A 14,179-nucleotide genomic window follows, 5' to 3' on the forward strand; every position below is an offset into this window, starting at 1 on the left:
AACCAGTCAAAAGACACGAAGAGCAAAACTGAGGAATGAGAAATTTTCCGTCAAAACTGCATTTGCTTCTGCCTGAAGTTGTAGCCTTCTGGCCAGCCCTGGGATTTCAGGATTGCCAGTGTTTAAGCAAGTTGCTTGAAATAAATTCTCTCCCACACACGTTCACCATTACTGGGCCATTTGTCTGGAGAACCTGACTGACACACACTCTGTGAGGGGCCCGTGGAGCCCGGACAAGGCACCATCCTAGTAACACACGTGAGCTCTTTGCTAAACCATCCGAGAATACAGCTGTTAGCCTTGGGATTCGGTTGCAAATATCCAGAGAGGGCCACGTGTTGCCGCCAGCTTGACCTGATCTTGGTGGCATCAATTACACCCTCGAGAGAGCAAGCTTTCCCATGCTCTAATCTCCACTGCTCAGCGAATCAACGTGGACCCAGCCTGGAAAGCTGACTCCCTGCCCTGGACGTCCAGGAGCTTCTCTGGCGGCAGAGCGGCCGCCCACGTGCAGCATGTGCCCTGAAACGGGTTCAAGTGCTGCCGGGGCCAGAGCTGCTGTGAGAAATTTCTCTGACAGGCAATTATCTGCCTTGCACACCAGGGCCAGGCAAGGCTTCCCAGAAGGCTGCGATTTAAACGCTATGCACACACCGATAGCCTCTGAATTAGCTGCAATGTCTGTGTTAAAAGGAGAAGAAGAGGTAAAAAAAAAAAAAAAAGATGTACAGTCCGTGTCATTATGGGCGGCTCAATGAAGACATCTGCTCCCTGCCTAGTGGCTGTCAGAGCTGCCATAAGACACACAACTCTGCGAAGGGGCTGGAGATGAGATGCAGAAATATTATTATGCCATTCTATAAATCAGTGCTTCCTCCTCCTTTTGAATACAGCAGCCGAGGCCAGCTGTCTCACCTCAATGAGGCTATAAATGAAAGGGTGAAAGGCCAGAGAAGGGCAGTCAAGCTGATTAGAGGCCTCAAGAAAGAGATGGCGGTAGAGGCGAGGAGATGGGTCTGAGAATACGGATGATTAGAGCTTTATATTACAGAGACACGGGGTGCAGTGAGGGACCAGGTAGAGGTAAATGAAGTAATGAAGGGCTCCCCAAAGGCCAAGTGGATGTTCCTATTTATTCTGCCTCATGAAATTGAATGGCAACAGATTTGGAATGGATGAAAGGACAGCTCTCTAAAGCATAAGGAGCCCGGTTTCCAGCAGGGTGGCTAGGAGGCGGCCTGGCTTTTGTCTGAGCCTCAGGTTTTGCCTCTGTAACTCAAAAGAGGTGGGACCATATTTTCATTGGGCCCCTCTGACTCTGAAGATCTTGGTTCCCCTCAGTGACTTGGTGGTAATCACTCCATCCCTTTCTCCACTTCCCTACTAGGAAAGGATCAGAATAGGCAGGTTGAGAAATACAGAGAGGGCAGCAGCTGGACAGGGAGGGGTCTTCACAAACTCAGATGGATGACACCTCAAAATGCTAATGGGATGAGCTGTTTCAAAGTTTAAACAAGGCTCTCTGAGATGAATTGAAGCCTCTCTTGATTCCAGAGAAATCCCACGTCATGCTTACCAGTTCTCTGTCTTCAGTAAATGGCCAGATTTCTTATCTTCCCTGAATCTGTTTCTTTCTCTTTAAAAGTCACCTCCCTTGCAGATAACACATTCAAAGCACTTAGTCACACAAGCAGTGTTTAGTAATTGGAAGTTATTACTAAAGCTCCTTTTTAAAAGATTGGCACAAACCCATCAGTAATCTGATAAATGAAACTGGTAATTAGTGGCAGATTGGGGATTTAAATGCCAACCCATTCTTGTGGGAAGAGTGTGCTTCTCTCAGTGGATGAGATTGCCTTTAGTTCAGGGCAAGAGATGCTCGGTCCCTGGTGGGGACTGATTAATGCCATGTGTTTGAGGCAGATAAGAAGCACCAGAGAGAACAGGGAGGGAAAAGCTCACTAAGATGGGCTGAGGTGGTCCTGGAAAACTTCCTGGAGGAGGGATCATTTGAATTGGGCCTCAGTGAAGCAGAAGCCTAAAGTGGAGGCCAAGGGGCATTGAGAGCAGCCAGCCTGAGCCCGGGAAACACACCTGCCTTGTTGGAGTCGAGAGCGCCGACAGGGCGGTGTCAGTGGAAGGCAGCCGATTACAAAAGGCTTCGGAGGGCAGGCTCATGCTGAAGTTTTTCCAAAGGAAACGAAGTAGCCAACAAAGGATGGTGACTTAGAATGGGGCACGGTCTTCGGGAAAACCACAGAAGTGTGCTTGAGAAGACTCACCCAGCAGCTGCACTCAGAAAGGGGGGACAAGAGCAGCTCTGGGGCTGTTGGAGAGCCAGGGTCAGACACTGCCCTGGCAGCAAGAGTGGCAGAAGAAGGACAGTAGCAGTGGGAACCAAAGTGGACACCAAGGAGTGTGGCATAAAGAAAAATGAAGTAACAGCAATAATAAATCCCCCCCTGAAGGCTTGCTGTATGCTGGGTTCCCTTCTAGGCACTCGGCGAGTCTTCCATCGGTGCTGAGGGCCTAGCACTAAGATGCTGTGAGCGCCTTAGAGAAGCAACAGGTCTGCTCCAGCATCCACTGAGCAGGCAGGCAACTAGTCTGGTTACCCCTTCAGGTCTTAGTCGACCTCTCTTGTAAATGGGATAATGCTATCCATCCCAGACAGTTGTTTTGAAGACTCAAGATAACTTATGAAAAGCACTGGCAGTGTGAGCCTGTCTTGCAGAGAGCATGCACACAGTGGATGCCTCTGCTGTCCAGAGAGTTACAGGCCTAGGTGTAAATAGATGGCACAGAATATCAAGGGTCAGAGGTGACACTGCAGTTCCCTTGTCAGTGCCTGAGAAAAGGCTGCTGCCACCGACCAAAGTCAGAAAATTGGTTTTGAGGGAAACCTGACAGGCTTGGTTTGATGTTTGAGGCGGTGACTGGAAAGTTTGACAGGCCATTGGAAGCATAGAGTCAGATCTTGGGCAAAATACCAATAGTCTAGAAGAAAGTTGAGCAGTTTATCAAGTGTCTAAATATGTTGCCCACGTAATGACAAACATCCAGATTTTGGGAGCTCTTTGGACATGGATTTAAATTTTGACTTTGTGTCTCAATACTTGGTTGGGTTGACATGGAGACAAAGACCTCTTGTTTTCCTCTGGATTGTGAATCCAACTCTTTTGCCAAGATCCACATGCCCCGAATCACCACGTATTTCTATGCCCTTTGCCAGGAAACTATAAAAGGGTTATGCAAGAAGTTTACTTCCATTTCAGCTCTTGGTTCTGTGTTTTTTGTTATTCACACCTCAACAAATCTTATTCCATTCCATTTTTGTAATTGCAATATAATTTGAGTGATTAACTTTAAATTGGGGATAATACACTGACAGGCATTAACATCATGTCAAAACATTTCCTTGCAATTATTCCTTAACCTCCGTCAAACCCCCCCTTTCCTGGCGGACCTTCACTGATATAATATGGACAACACACCAGAACTCGGAGCTGTGGAAAGGAAAAGTGACGGCCAGGCGCGCTTATCAGAGATGATCAAGGCCAGCCAGAGACAGTGATGCAGACAGAGCTCGGCGTGCTGAGGCGCCCCTGTCCGGGAGCAGACGTGAGGAGACGAGTTCTGGAAGCGTCTCTAGGGATGTTTGGGTTATAGAGTGTGGTGGGTGGGAGTTCTGTTCCCATTGTCACATCTGCTGCCATTACCCAAATGGAGCATGCATTCCGGTGAGAAAGGAAAACAGCTTGGCAGTCCTAAAATAGTCGCCCAGCCCCATGTGGAGAGGCTTACGCACTAGACAGTGTCTGCTGGAAGCAGAGGTGGAAATAATACGATATAAAGCAGGGGGGTCTTAAAAGTTTTCAAACTCAAAACACGTTCGTGTACGTTATCTACTTTGGGAGTCACAGGCACCTGGTGAAAGCCAGCAAGGTCAGTGGGGTCGTCCCCATTTTATGGGAACTTAGACACATCCAGCCACTTGCCTCCAGTAACTACAGTGAATGAGAAGGAGTAGAGAGTATTGGTTTAGCTTTGGCATTAGGCAGGAATGAGTTCAAGCACCGCCTGCTTCTAGGGCCAAGAAAGTAATCCTTTAGGATTCCAGTTTCCCCACTAGTAACATAAAGATGATAGTAGTGCATTCCTCATAGGGCAAAGATTGCACAGAAGGTTCTTGGGGATTGGTAGCTGTTAGTATTATTATTAGGAGGAGAGAGAGTATGATGGAGCACGTGAGCATGCTGGCTCCTGCACTATTCTCATCGTACCTGCACGGTGGAGTGTGGGTCAGACAGAGCGAAGAGCAGAGTCAGCGGGGGCAGAGCTAGTCCCTGTGGCCCTCTGAGCCCTGCCCCCCGTCCTTTGGATGCACAGCCACCAGGCTGGGATGTCAGCTCCCTGGCCGGTCTTCAGGGGCTCTGAGACTAGCCTTCCATCCCCACCCCCAAGCCCCACTGAGCCTAAAAAAACTGTTCTGTCCCCGTGGCTTGCCATCATGCAAGGGGAAATTATTTAAATGAAAATGTTAGTGCTACAAAATTCTTGTTTTCAAGAGAAAGAGCCTGGTGGAATATAGTAGAGGAGATTTTTTAAAAAATGGACAATAAAATGCTGGCTGCATTTCTCAGGCCCAAGGCAGTTGGCATTTGTCTGACTTCAATCAACAGGAGGCCCTGGGAGAAGTGGGGGTCTGGGAGGAAGGATGGGGTCAAGGTGTTTGCCCTCCATCCTCTGCCTCTGGTGGTCCTGCTGTGGTTCTGACTGCGACCTTCTGGTGACTTTGGCTCCGGGGCTTCCAACCACCACCTTTGTCCCTTGAGCCATGTTGCCCTGCTGTCCAACCCCCACTCTGTCTCACTGTCTCCAGCTGGCTTCTGCGTTCCGTTCCAGTCTGTCTAGTTTGTCTTTTCCTAATCAGACGCTTTGTGCCCAGCACATTGCCTGCTTCCTGTGCATATTGCAAACTTTGTAGAATGGAATGGAGCTTGTTGCTTTGACTAACCCCAAACAGCCGCTTACTTAGGGGTTCAGGCACAACCAGAGTGGGGTCTGCAGAAATGCTAGCAGATAATTTCAGACAGTGATAAAATTAAGTAATTACAGTGCTGGGTGGGGGATAGAGCAAGTCATAACGGGACTGGGGAAGGAGACCCAGGCCAGGAAATAGGAATGATGTCATTGGTGCCACCCTAATGCGTTCTGTGGCAGAGCTTGGTAATTACACTTTCTAACACTGTAAATGTTTGTCTAAGGAATCAGTACAGAATCAAAGTGCAGTTGAAATGATTCACTCAAGTCTACGGGGATCTCATTTTATAAAAACATTTGTGTTTGGGATAGGTTACTGCTTATAAAAGCCATCTAGAACTAAGCAGAGCTCAGGGACAGTTACACTGTCACACCTTGGTGCTCGTTGGCTTTAGAACTCATCAAATCCTGTACTCATCACGTTTTGACAAAAGGGTGTTTCAGCACTGGGTCCTTATTCACCTCTCATCAGATAAATTAATGAGAAATACTGAGGTGCCACTGTATTATCATTCAGTGGGAATTTCATAACCTTTTCTTTGGGACCTTTTGGTGGTTCTCTGGCTACCAAGGTCTTCTATCCCAGATCCTCTGAGCCTACAGGTTCCAGGGCAGTACTGCAGTGTGTGAGTGTCTGTTTGGAGGTTCCCCGTCCACCAGAGCTCAGTTTCTCCCATCCAGAGAACTGACCAGGTTAGGAAGTTCTGTGATGTTGAAGGGCGGGCATTTGGACTGTGCCATCAGTGGCTGGCCGGTGTAGATCAGGGAGAGATGGCATTGGCCGATACGTGGTGGAGAAGAAGGCATAGCAATCATACCATCTAGATAATAAAGTGGAAGGAGCGGTATCAGCCAAATGGCCTGGAAATTCAAGAAATTTAAGGAGCATCCTGGCCCAATGAGCTGTAGCTGCTCCAAGTGTTTAGGTTAATGAAACTCAGCCAGCCACCAGGCGAGATGGCCTGGAAGAGCACATAAAACAGGTAAGAGCAGAAAGCACAGTTATTTTGAAACCACAGAATTAAAAGCTGAAATAACAGGTCACTGAGTAGCAGCGCACATGTGTGATTGTGTATGTGTTATGGACGAATATTCTGAATTGACAGCCGGGCTAAGGGAGCAGCGGGACGGAGGTCAGGGCTGGGCCAATGTGAAGGCTCACTCCTCAGACTGTACCCAAAACAGATAATTTAAGGCCCGAGGCTTCCAGACAACTCAGAATCACAGCAGATGTGAGTAACTGTGGTTATAATTGACACTGTTTACCGAGCGTTGATAGCATGCCAGGTATTTATTTTATACTTGTACTAACCTTCCAGCAATGATGGAAGGTGGTAATTTTACCATCACTTCTGAGAAGTCGGTCACTTTCCCAGAAACAGCTGGCAGGACTGCGTTTTGAATCTGGGTTTATCTGGCCTCAGAGTCTGGCTTTGCACCTTTGATCTTTTTCTCTCTGTGTAAGCCAGGGCCCTAGAACAGCACGGGGGTGACGGCATCTGCCCTCTGGGGAGTGCACAGCCAGAGGCGTGAGCATGGCAAGACAGATCTGAGCTAGAACTTAATGTGTCATCAAGAAAGTGAGTCCTCAATGAGATACCACTTAACACCAGTCAGAATGGCTATCATAAACAAAGAAACAAACAACAAGTGCTGGAGAGGTTGTGGGGAAAAGGGGACCCTAGTCCACTGTTGGTGGGATTGCAGACTGGTACCACCACTATGGAAAGCAGTATGGAATTTTCTAAGAAAACTAAAAATGGACGTGCCTTTTGACCCAGCAATTCCACTGCTAGTAGTATATCCTAAGAACCCCGAAGCACCAATCCAAAAAAACCTATGCACCCCGATGTTCATAGCAGCACAATTTACAATAGCCAAGAGTTGGAAGCAACCTAAATGCCCATCAGCCGATGACTGGATCAAAAAACTGTGGTACATTTACACAATGGAATTCTATGCTGCAGAAAGGAAGAAGGAGCTCCTACCCTTTGCAACATCATGGATGGAGCTGGAAAGCATTATGCTGAGCGAAATAAGCCAGGCAGTGAAAGACAAATACCATATGATATCACCTTTAACAGGAATGTAAACAACAAAACAAACAAGCAAGCAAAATGTAACCAAAGACAGTGAAATACAGAACGTGCTGACAGGGTCAAGAGGGTAGAGGGGAGAGAAGCACAGAGTAAAAGGGGGTGGACTCACATGAATAAGTATGAAAGACACATGGACAATAACTAAGACCGGGGGGCGGAGATGGGGGGGGTGGGGAGCACTGAGGGGGTGCAGGGCTGGGAATACAAGAAAGAAAACTGTACTTGAACAAAAGTTAAATAAATTTTAAAAAAAAGGAAAAAAAAAAAAAGAAAGTGAGTCCTGTCAGACCCTACGGTCCCTTTAGCCCTTCCTGATTGTGACTTCTGAGGCCCGTGACCTTCATGGTCAGCCCCTGGAGCTGCCACCTCTGTCTTGTCTGGAGAGGAAACACTATCTTGTCCCTTCAGTGAGTTAGGTCTTCAGTGCATTTGGCTGCCTGAAGACCCAGGTTTCCTTGTGTCTGTGGTGGGTCCTGCGTGACCACAGGTTCAGGAAGCTACGTCCACTCTGCAAAATCACTTGGCGCGGCACGCTTCTCTGTTCAAGTTTTTAGTTTCCATGGGTCTAGAAAACTTCCCAACCCCCAACCAGGTCCTGCTCAGACCTGCCACACCCCTATGGCCGTCTGCTGCTGCCTGGACTCCCGTGCGTGTTCCGTTCCAGCCCCCGCATGGTGTCACAGGAACTGTTCAGCCTGGGCTTTGAAAGCCAGCATGGTTATTTACCATCTCATCTGTGGCGTGGAGAGGAAATAGCACTTTTCCCTCGATTCTAGAGAGCTTCTATTATGTGCCAGAGGCTGTCTTTTGCACATTTTCACATTCGACTTCCCAGGAACTGGCATTCTGGCCACTTTCCTTTTTCTTGACTGATGTAGGATTCTTCTATTCTGATAAAAGTCAGGTTTACCATGTTCCTTGGTTACTGTGTGTGGACTTAATCCAACTGCCCTTGGACCAGCCCATGTAGTTGGGTTATTTTCTCTAGTTTCTCTCGCTCCCAGTTCCAAAGTCCTCCATTTTTCCCCAGCCACACTGCTGTACTACCAAGGTGCTCACAACCAGTGGACATGACATGACTTCTAGGTCAGGAAGCAAGGTGACCCCACTGACAGTGGCACAGGTACAGAAGACTGAATTGTGTCCACGCAAAGGTGCAGACTGGAATGTGCTTCGCAGTGGTCATTTGCTGTACACACGGAAGGAGACTGAGGATAATTATGCCTGTTGAGCAGGCTTGCCTCGCTGTCTAATGGTCATTTCACAGGCTCTCCCTGCGACCTCAGCGAGCTCTCCGGGAGGTGCATTGCTGGTCTTCAGGCAGCAAAATGCTGGGCCTGCAATAGGCAGAGCAACCACCACTCGAAGTTCAGTTCTATTTCGTAAACTCTCATTTACTACCTGCTTTGTGCAGGCAGCTGTGCCAGACACTTGGGAGCAAGGGAAATGAGAAATAAGCCTGCCCTCAAGAAGTTTAGAGTTTTGTGCCCAGGATTAGCAAATCTTTTCTCTAAAGGGTCACAGAGCAGATATTTCAGGCCTTGCCGGCCAAGTGGCCACCTGTGGTCTCTGGGAACCACCCATCTCTCCTGTTCGATCGAAAGTAGCCATAGACTGCACGTGAGGGAAGGAACATGGCTGAGTCACCGCAGTACAGACAGGCAGTGGGGGCGCACTGGGCCTGAGCCAGCTGACCTTGCTCTCGTGGGAGAATTCAGTATGTAACCCGACAGTTATAAAAGACCATGTGCTGTGATAGATGAATATGCAGGCATAAACAACGTAACAGAGAAGGCGGCTTGGGGAGCATGCCCTTTAGTCTGGGGTAGGGTGTGGGGGTCTCAGCCTTGGCACTATTGACGTTTTGGACCAAGCGATTATTTGTGGTGAAGACCTGCCCTATGCACTGTCAGATGTTTAGTAGCACCCCTAACTTAGACCAACTAGGTACCACTAGCCACCTCTCACTCTTGGTTGTGACAAAGAAAATGTCTCCAGAGATTGCCAAATGTCCCTAGAGGGGGGACAGGGAGTCACTCCCAGTGGAGAACCTCCGTTCTAGGGCTTAGAATCACTGTGGCAGGAAGAGAAGTCAGGAGAATCCTTACCAGGGGGCTGGCTCCCAATCAGGGTTTTGAAAGATGAGTAGGAGTTGGTTACAAGGATAAAATAAATACATGTGGGGAGGGGAGGACATTCAAAGCAGAGGGAGGAAGTAGGTAAAAGCAGATAGATGTGAAATAAGGCAATTGGTTGAGAGATTACAAGCCATTGAGTATGGTTAGATCAGTATGTGCATGTATTTGTGTGTGTGTTTATGTGTACACGTGTGAAGTGGTTAGAGGGTGAGTTGTGACAACAGAAAGACATACAGGGGGCAGATCACAGAGGGAGGTGCTTACACGCTGGGCTCAGGAGATGGGGTGTTACCCAGTAAGCAGGGACACCCATGAGGCCGACTTCAAAGGGTGGTGTGAAGAGTAGCTTATGTGGTGCAGGGCTGCACAGGAGGTGTGCTGGTGAGCGGCAGGGCTGTTGCCGAGGCTGCCCTGGAATAGAGCATGGGCATGAGGACAAGCTCGTGCACCTTCGCCCCCACCCCTGCTGTGAGTCCTCAAGTGCGAGCAGCAAATGAATTTTCAAAAGATTGAAAGAAAATCTCTGCTGCTGACGAGATAGCCGGATACTTGATACATTGAATAAAACAGTGGAGTGTATTGATGTTGCTGTACCACTAAGCACAAGCCACCCCAGAACATATGCAGAGAATGAAAATAAGTGTTCATGCCTGAGAGCGAACGCAAACAACCAAGGGTCATTCACTGGCGTGGGTGACACATTCCATGCCAACACATTGACGCAAAGCTACATGGATGGCTTCTTTCCAAGGCCTGAAGGGTCCTCGTGTATTATTCGAGCTCTGGGTGGGGAGGGGAGCTAGGACTGCGATCTTTTTTGAGCAGGCTCAGGAAGATCACAATACCCTTCCCTTTATCTGAGGGCAAGTGGGAGCTAAGGAGGGAAGGGGACTTGCTCAGGTTCATGCCTCAGGCAAGACTGAAACTCAAGCCCTTTGCTAAATGCATTGCATTCTTTCTTTGAAACATTTTGTTTGGAAAATTTCAGACTTATTGAAAGCAGAGAGATTAGTGCAATGAAATGTCATGTGCCTAGGAGCAGTTATTTGTTAGTCCTTTTCTCCTCTGTAATAATTTGAAGCAAATAACAACCACCACATTTTGCCTACAAGTGGACTTTGTGACATCGCTACTCTCCATGCTCAGCCTCTGAGCAGCTCCCTCTGAGGGGTCATCTCTCCAGGGAGACTCCATGGTGTGGGCATGAGTAGTCAAGCGTGTGTGGGGAGTGTGGAAGGGAAAGAGTGAGAAGGACCCAGCAGGATGACCATCTCATACGGAGCTTCTGCAAGAGGTGTGAATGTGCCGGGCTCACTTAGTAGAGCATCCCAGACAACATGGCTCGGAGGAGTGCGGCAGCAAAGGGAAGGGTGTTGCAGGATGCCCCTGGGGTCTCAGTCTCGATGGGGAGACAGCATGGAGCATGGCTCTGGCCTGCCCCACCAGGCATGCAGGAGGCAGGGGGGAGTTGCCCGGCTCCCATCCATCAGTGTGACAGGCAGCTCCTGGGGCTTTAGCTGCCTGGCCCTTGACCTGGCCCCTCAAACAGTCCAAGTGCTTTCCAGCGGCAGTGTGTCGCGTGTGTGCAGTTGAGGCTGAGCAGTGGGTTTGGGAGCCATGCGTGTGGCGGGGATGCAGACAAGGCACCCTCACAAGGTTGTCCGGGACCACGGGTGGGAATGCTGTGTCCCTGTAAACCAGCCCTCCTCTCGAGCTGCTCTTTGTCTTCCTCAACATTGCCCAGAAAGTATATTGTATACTCCAGAGACATAAAGCACAGTGTGGGGGAGTGGTGCCCATCTCCCCTCTCCTTCTGCTTTGTAAAGTGGTTGCTAAGCGTTTCTGATCATCCGGTGTAGTGGGGGTGGGAAGGGGACGTTCGCTGAGTTGGGGGGAGGTGTGAACGTGACAGCAAACCACAGGGGCCTCTTTTTACCCCCAACACTGAAGTTTCGGGTGGTGACTGAAAGGCATAACTAGGTGTGAAGAGTAAGCAGAAACTGTTAAAATAGAATCAGCCCTCCTTCAATAGCCTTGCATTCTTCTGATCTCCATTTGTCTTGGTTTTAGATCTACTCTATGGCAGAAGTCATTAGAACTGTATCATGTGGATCAATCTGTTTATTTACAAAATATTTAGAGGTAGCACGGTGTGCGGGAGGTGGGCAGGGGAGCAGAAACAGAGAGGCTCATGAGCTCTCCCGATGATACTCTCCCAGCTCTAATCAAATCTGTCCACTTGAGAAACAAGCAAGGAAAAAATCCCACAGATGTCATCATGTATGAGGACGAGGGAACTGTTTGCAGGGGCAAAGTCGGGTGAAGCATGAATCATGAAACATATGAGAAATGTTAAGAGCAGATTAAAAATAGTCCCTTTGTCTCTTATTTCCTGTTGTCTTCCCCTCCCTTTGTCCTGGCTGGGTATTCTCTTCCTTTTTGGTGGGAACACAGCTTGGGAGGCAGTGAGGCAACCAGAGGACTGAGAATGGAGCCAAATTCTCCCCTCAGCCTGGTACATGCTGTATTCGTTCCAGCAGATGTTAGTTCATTGGGTCAGTGTGCATAGTCTTCGGGCAAGGCGACTAGTGAGATCCCTATTTAATGAATGAGGCACCTGAGACTCAGAGGGGTTGGATGACTAGTTAAAAACCACACTGCTAGCCCTTGCTGGTGCATCTCAGTTGGTCAGAACATCATGCTGAACATTGAAAGGTTAGGGGTTCAATTCCTGGTCAGAGGACATACTTAGGTTGCAGTTTCAATGTCTGGTCAGGGTGCGTGTGGGAGGTAACTGATCTTTCTCTCTCTCTCTCTCTCTTTCTCTTTCCCCTGACTCCCCCCCTTCCTCTCTCTCTAAAATCAATAAATATATTTTTAAAAATTAAAGAAACTCACACAGCTAGACACAGGTAGAGGACCAGGGAAAGGCCAGCAGGAACTGTTTTCAGGCCCTGGGTGGTATTCCTACTCCCAGTCCTGGTATCTTAGGGTGACTGTTCCCAGGTTAATTCTGTCCCCTTAATGATGGGGAAACAGTAGGGAACAAGGCATGATCCTTTTCCTTACAGAACTTCTGACACCCAGCAAGTGATTGCTATGGGGTGGCTGGACGGAATCCAAGGGCAGGGCACCCCACCGCAGCTGCTTGTCCTGTAAGGGGGTGACGGGGTGATACTGGTCATTCAGTTCTCTTATCCTGTTTCTTAATGTGACCCATCACTGTGTTTCAGAGTAGAGCACGTGGGGGTAGGTCACTGCCTGGCTCTCGGGTGGGTGGACTAGGGCAAGACAGAATCGGGCTGGTGGATGCTTCCCAATCCTGGAAGACGGGCAGAACCAGCTGCCACACTGGGGCTTTAGGGTCTGTACAAAGCCTGCAGGGGGAGTGGGAGACATGAGGAAGGTGGGGCCGGACTCTCCAGAGGAACTGTTGCGTGGGGCAGGCTGCCCAACCAGTGACTCTAAACTGAGTTGCTTTGGGGCAGGGGGGTGTCAGACCTTTGGATTTTGGTGATGTGACAGTGTAATGATGGGGAGGTGAACAGAATCAGCACTTGGGGGACAATGCCAAGCCCAGTAGTATACCTCAGGGTCATTTTCCGTAAGGAGGCCTGGCTCGCAATAGTAAAGGGTATTTATTGTAGGCAGGGATAAGGACAGTGTGTCTCTAGCGTGTCCTGGGTTGAGCATCACTTAATATGGGAACCAAGGGGAGGAATGGCTGTCATGGGCTGGGATCTCACCAGTCCCTTACAGAAGCCCTTAGAGCTAGGCTGTATGAACTCTGTGTGTGAGGAAATGGAGGCTCAGAGAGAGCATGCGGTTGTTCTCGGGGCACTGCTCAGAAGTGGCAGAATCAGGATGAGAATCCTTCTGTCCAAAGCCACGTAGCCCCGTATTTCTACTCCAGAGCACTGTTTGAAAATAAAGACAGTGAATTCAAAGGTGGGGTGGCAGGCACGCTGCTTGTGGGGTGCTGTGGAAGAGCCAGGTGGGGTAATGGAGGTGGTGTAGACGCATGTGTAGCAGAGAGACGAGGTGGCTTAGAGTAGGGTTTTGCATCTAATGTCGCCATCTTCTAGCACTTGAGCTTCCCGGCTGCAGGCCAGTGGTCGGTTGACAAGACTGCACACTTATCTTTGAGTGATTACTAGTGTCACAAAGTGTGATGAGGTTGGATGGAGAGTTTGTGAGTTAAGTAAAGTGTTCCAGCCCGGTTATGACCACGAGCCCTGGTTGAGGATGACGTGAGCAGGCTGGCGTGGCACACAGCTGGAAGGATGTTTTACACAGAGTTTCTCCCTTAAGAGCTGGACTGATAGCGTGTGCTCTGTTTACACAACCATGCGGTGGGGTCTGCGTCATTCCTGTTTCACAGACGGCCCTCATCGCAGCAATCAGTGTGTGTCCAACACGTGGAAAGCAACTCGGGTGTTCAAGGTTGGACCAAGGCTCAGTCGTTCAAATTCATTCACATAATTGCGTCGGTCATTTATTGCAATGGTGTCTACCAAGAGCATTTATTTTTCTTAATGCAGGGGAACACATGTGCTGTGGGATAGGTGCGAACTGGTTTGGTTTCTGACAGGTGATCGAAGGTAGGGGGCAGAATCAGTGTACCAAGCACCGAAAGTATGGTTAAGTATTTTCACAAATACCGTGTCACTTAATTCTTACAATAACCCTGTGTGTTAGGTATTATTATTATTGGTGTCATTCGCATAGGGAAATTGAGTCTTGTTATTTTAGGGGCTGTTCCCAAGGTCACACCCTGAGTAACTGGGAGGAATGGCTCCAGTCCTGCCTCATGGAATGTATTATGTGTCTCTCTTTTGCACTACTGTGAAGTTGGAAGGATTTAAGTCAAACCATTGTAAGGTGGGGACCCTGTGTGTT

The sequence above is a fragment of the Sturnira hondurensis genome, unplaced genomic scaffold (assembly GCF_014824575.4).
Source record: "Sturnira hondurensis isolate 20B ecotype Veracruz unplaced genomic scaffold, ASM1482457v3 Scaffold0007865, whole genome shotgun sequence".
NCBI classification, from domain to species: Eukaryota; Metazoa; Chordata; class Mammalia; order Chiroptera; family Phyllostomidae; genus Sturnira; species Sturnira hondurensis.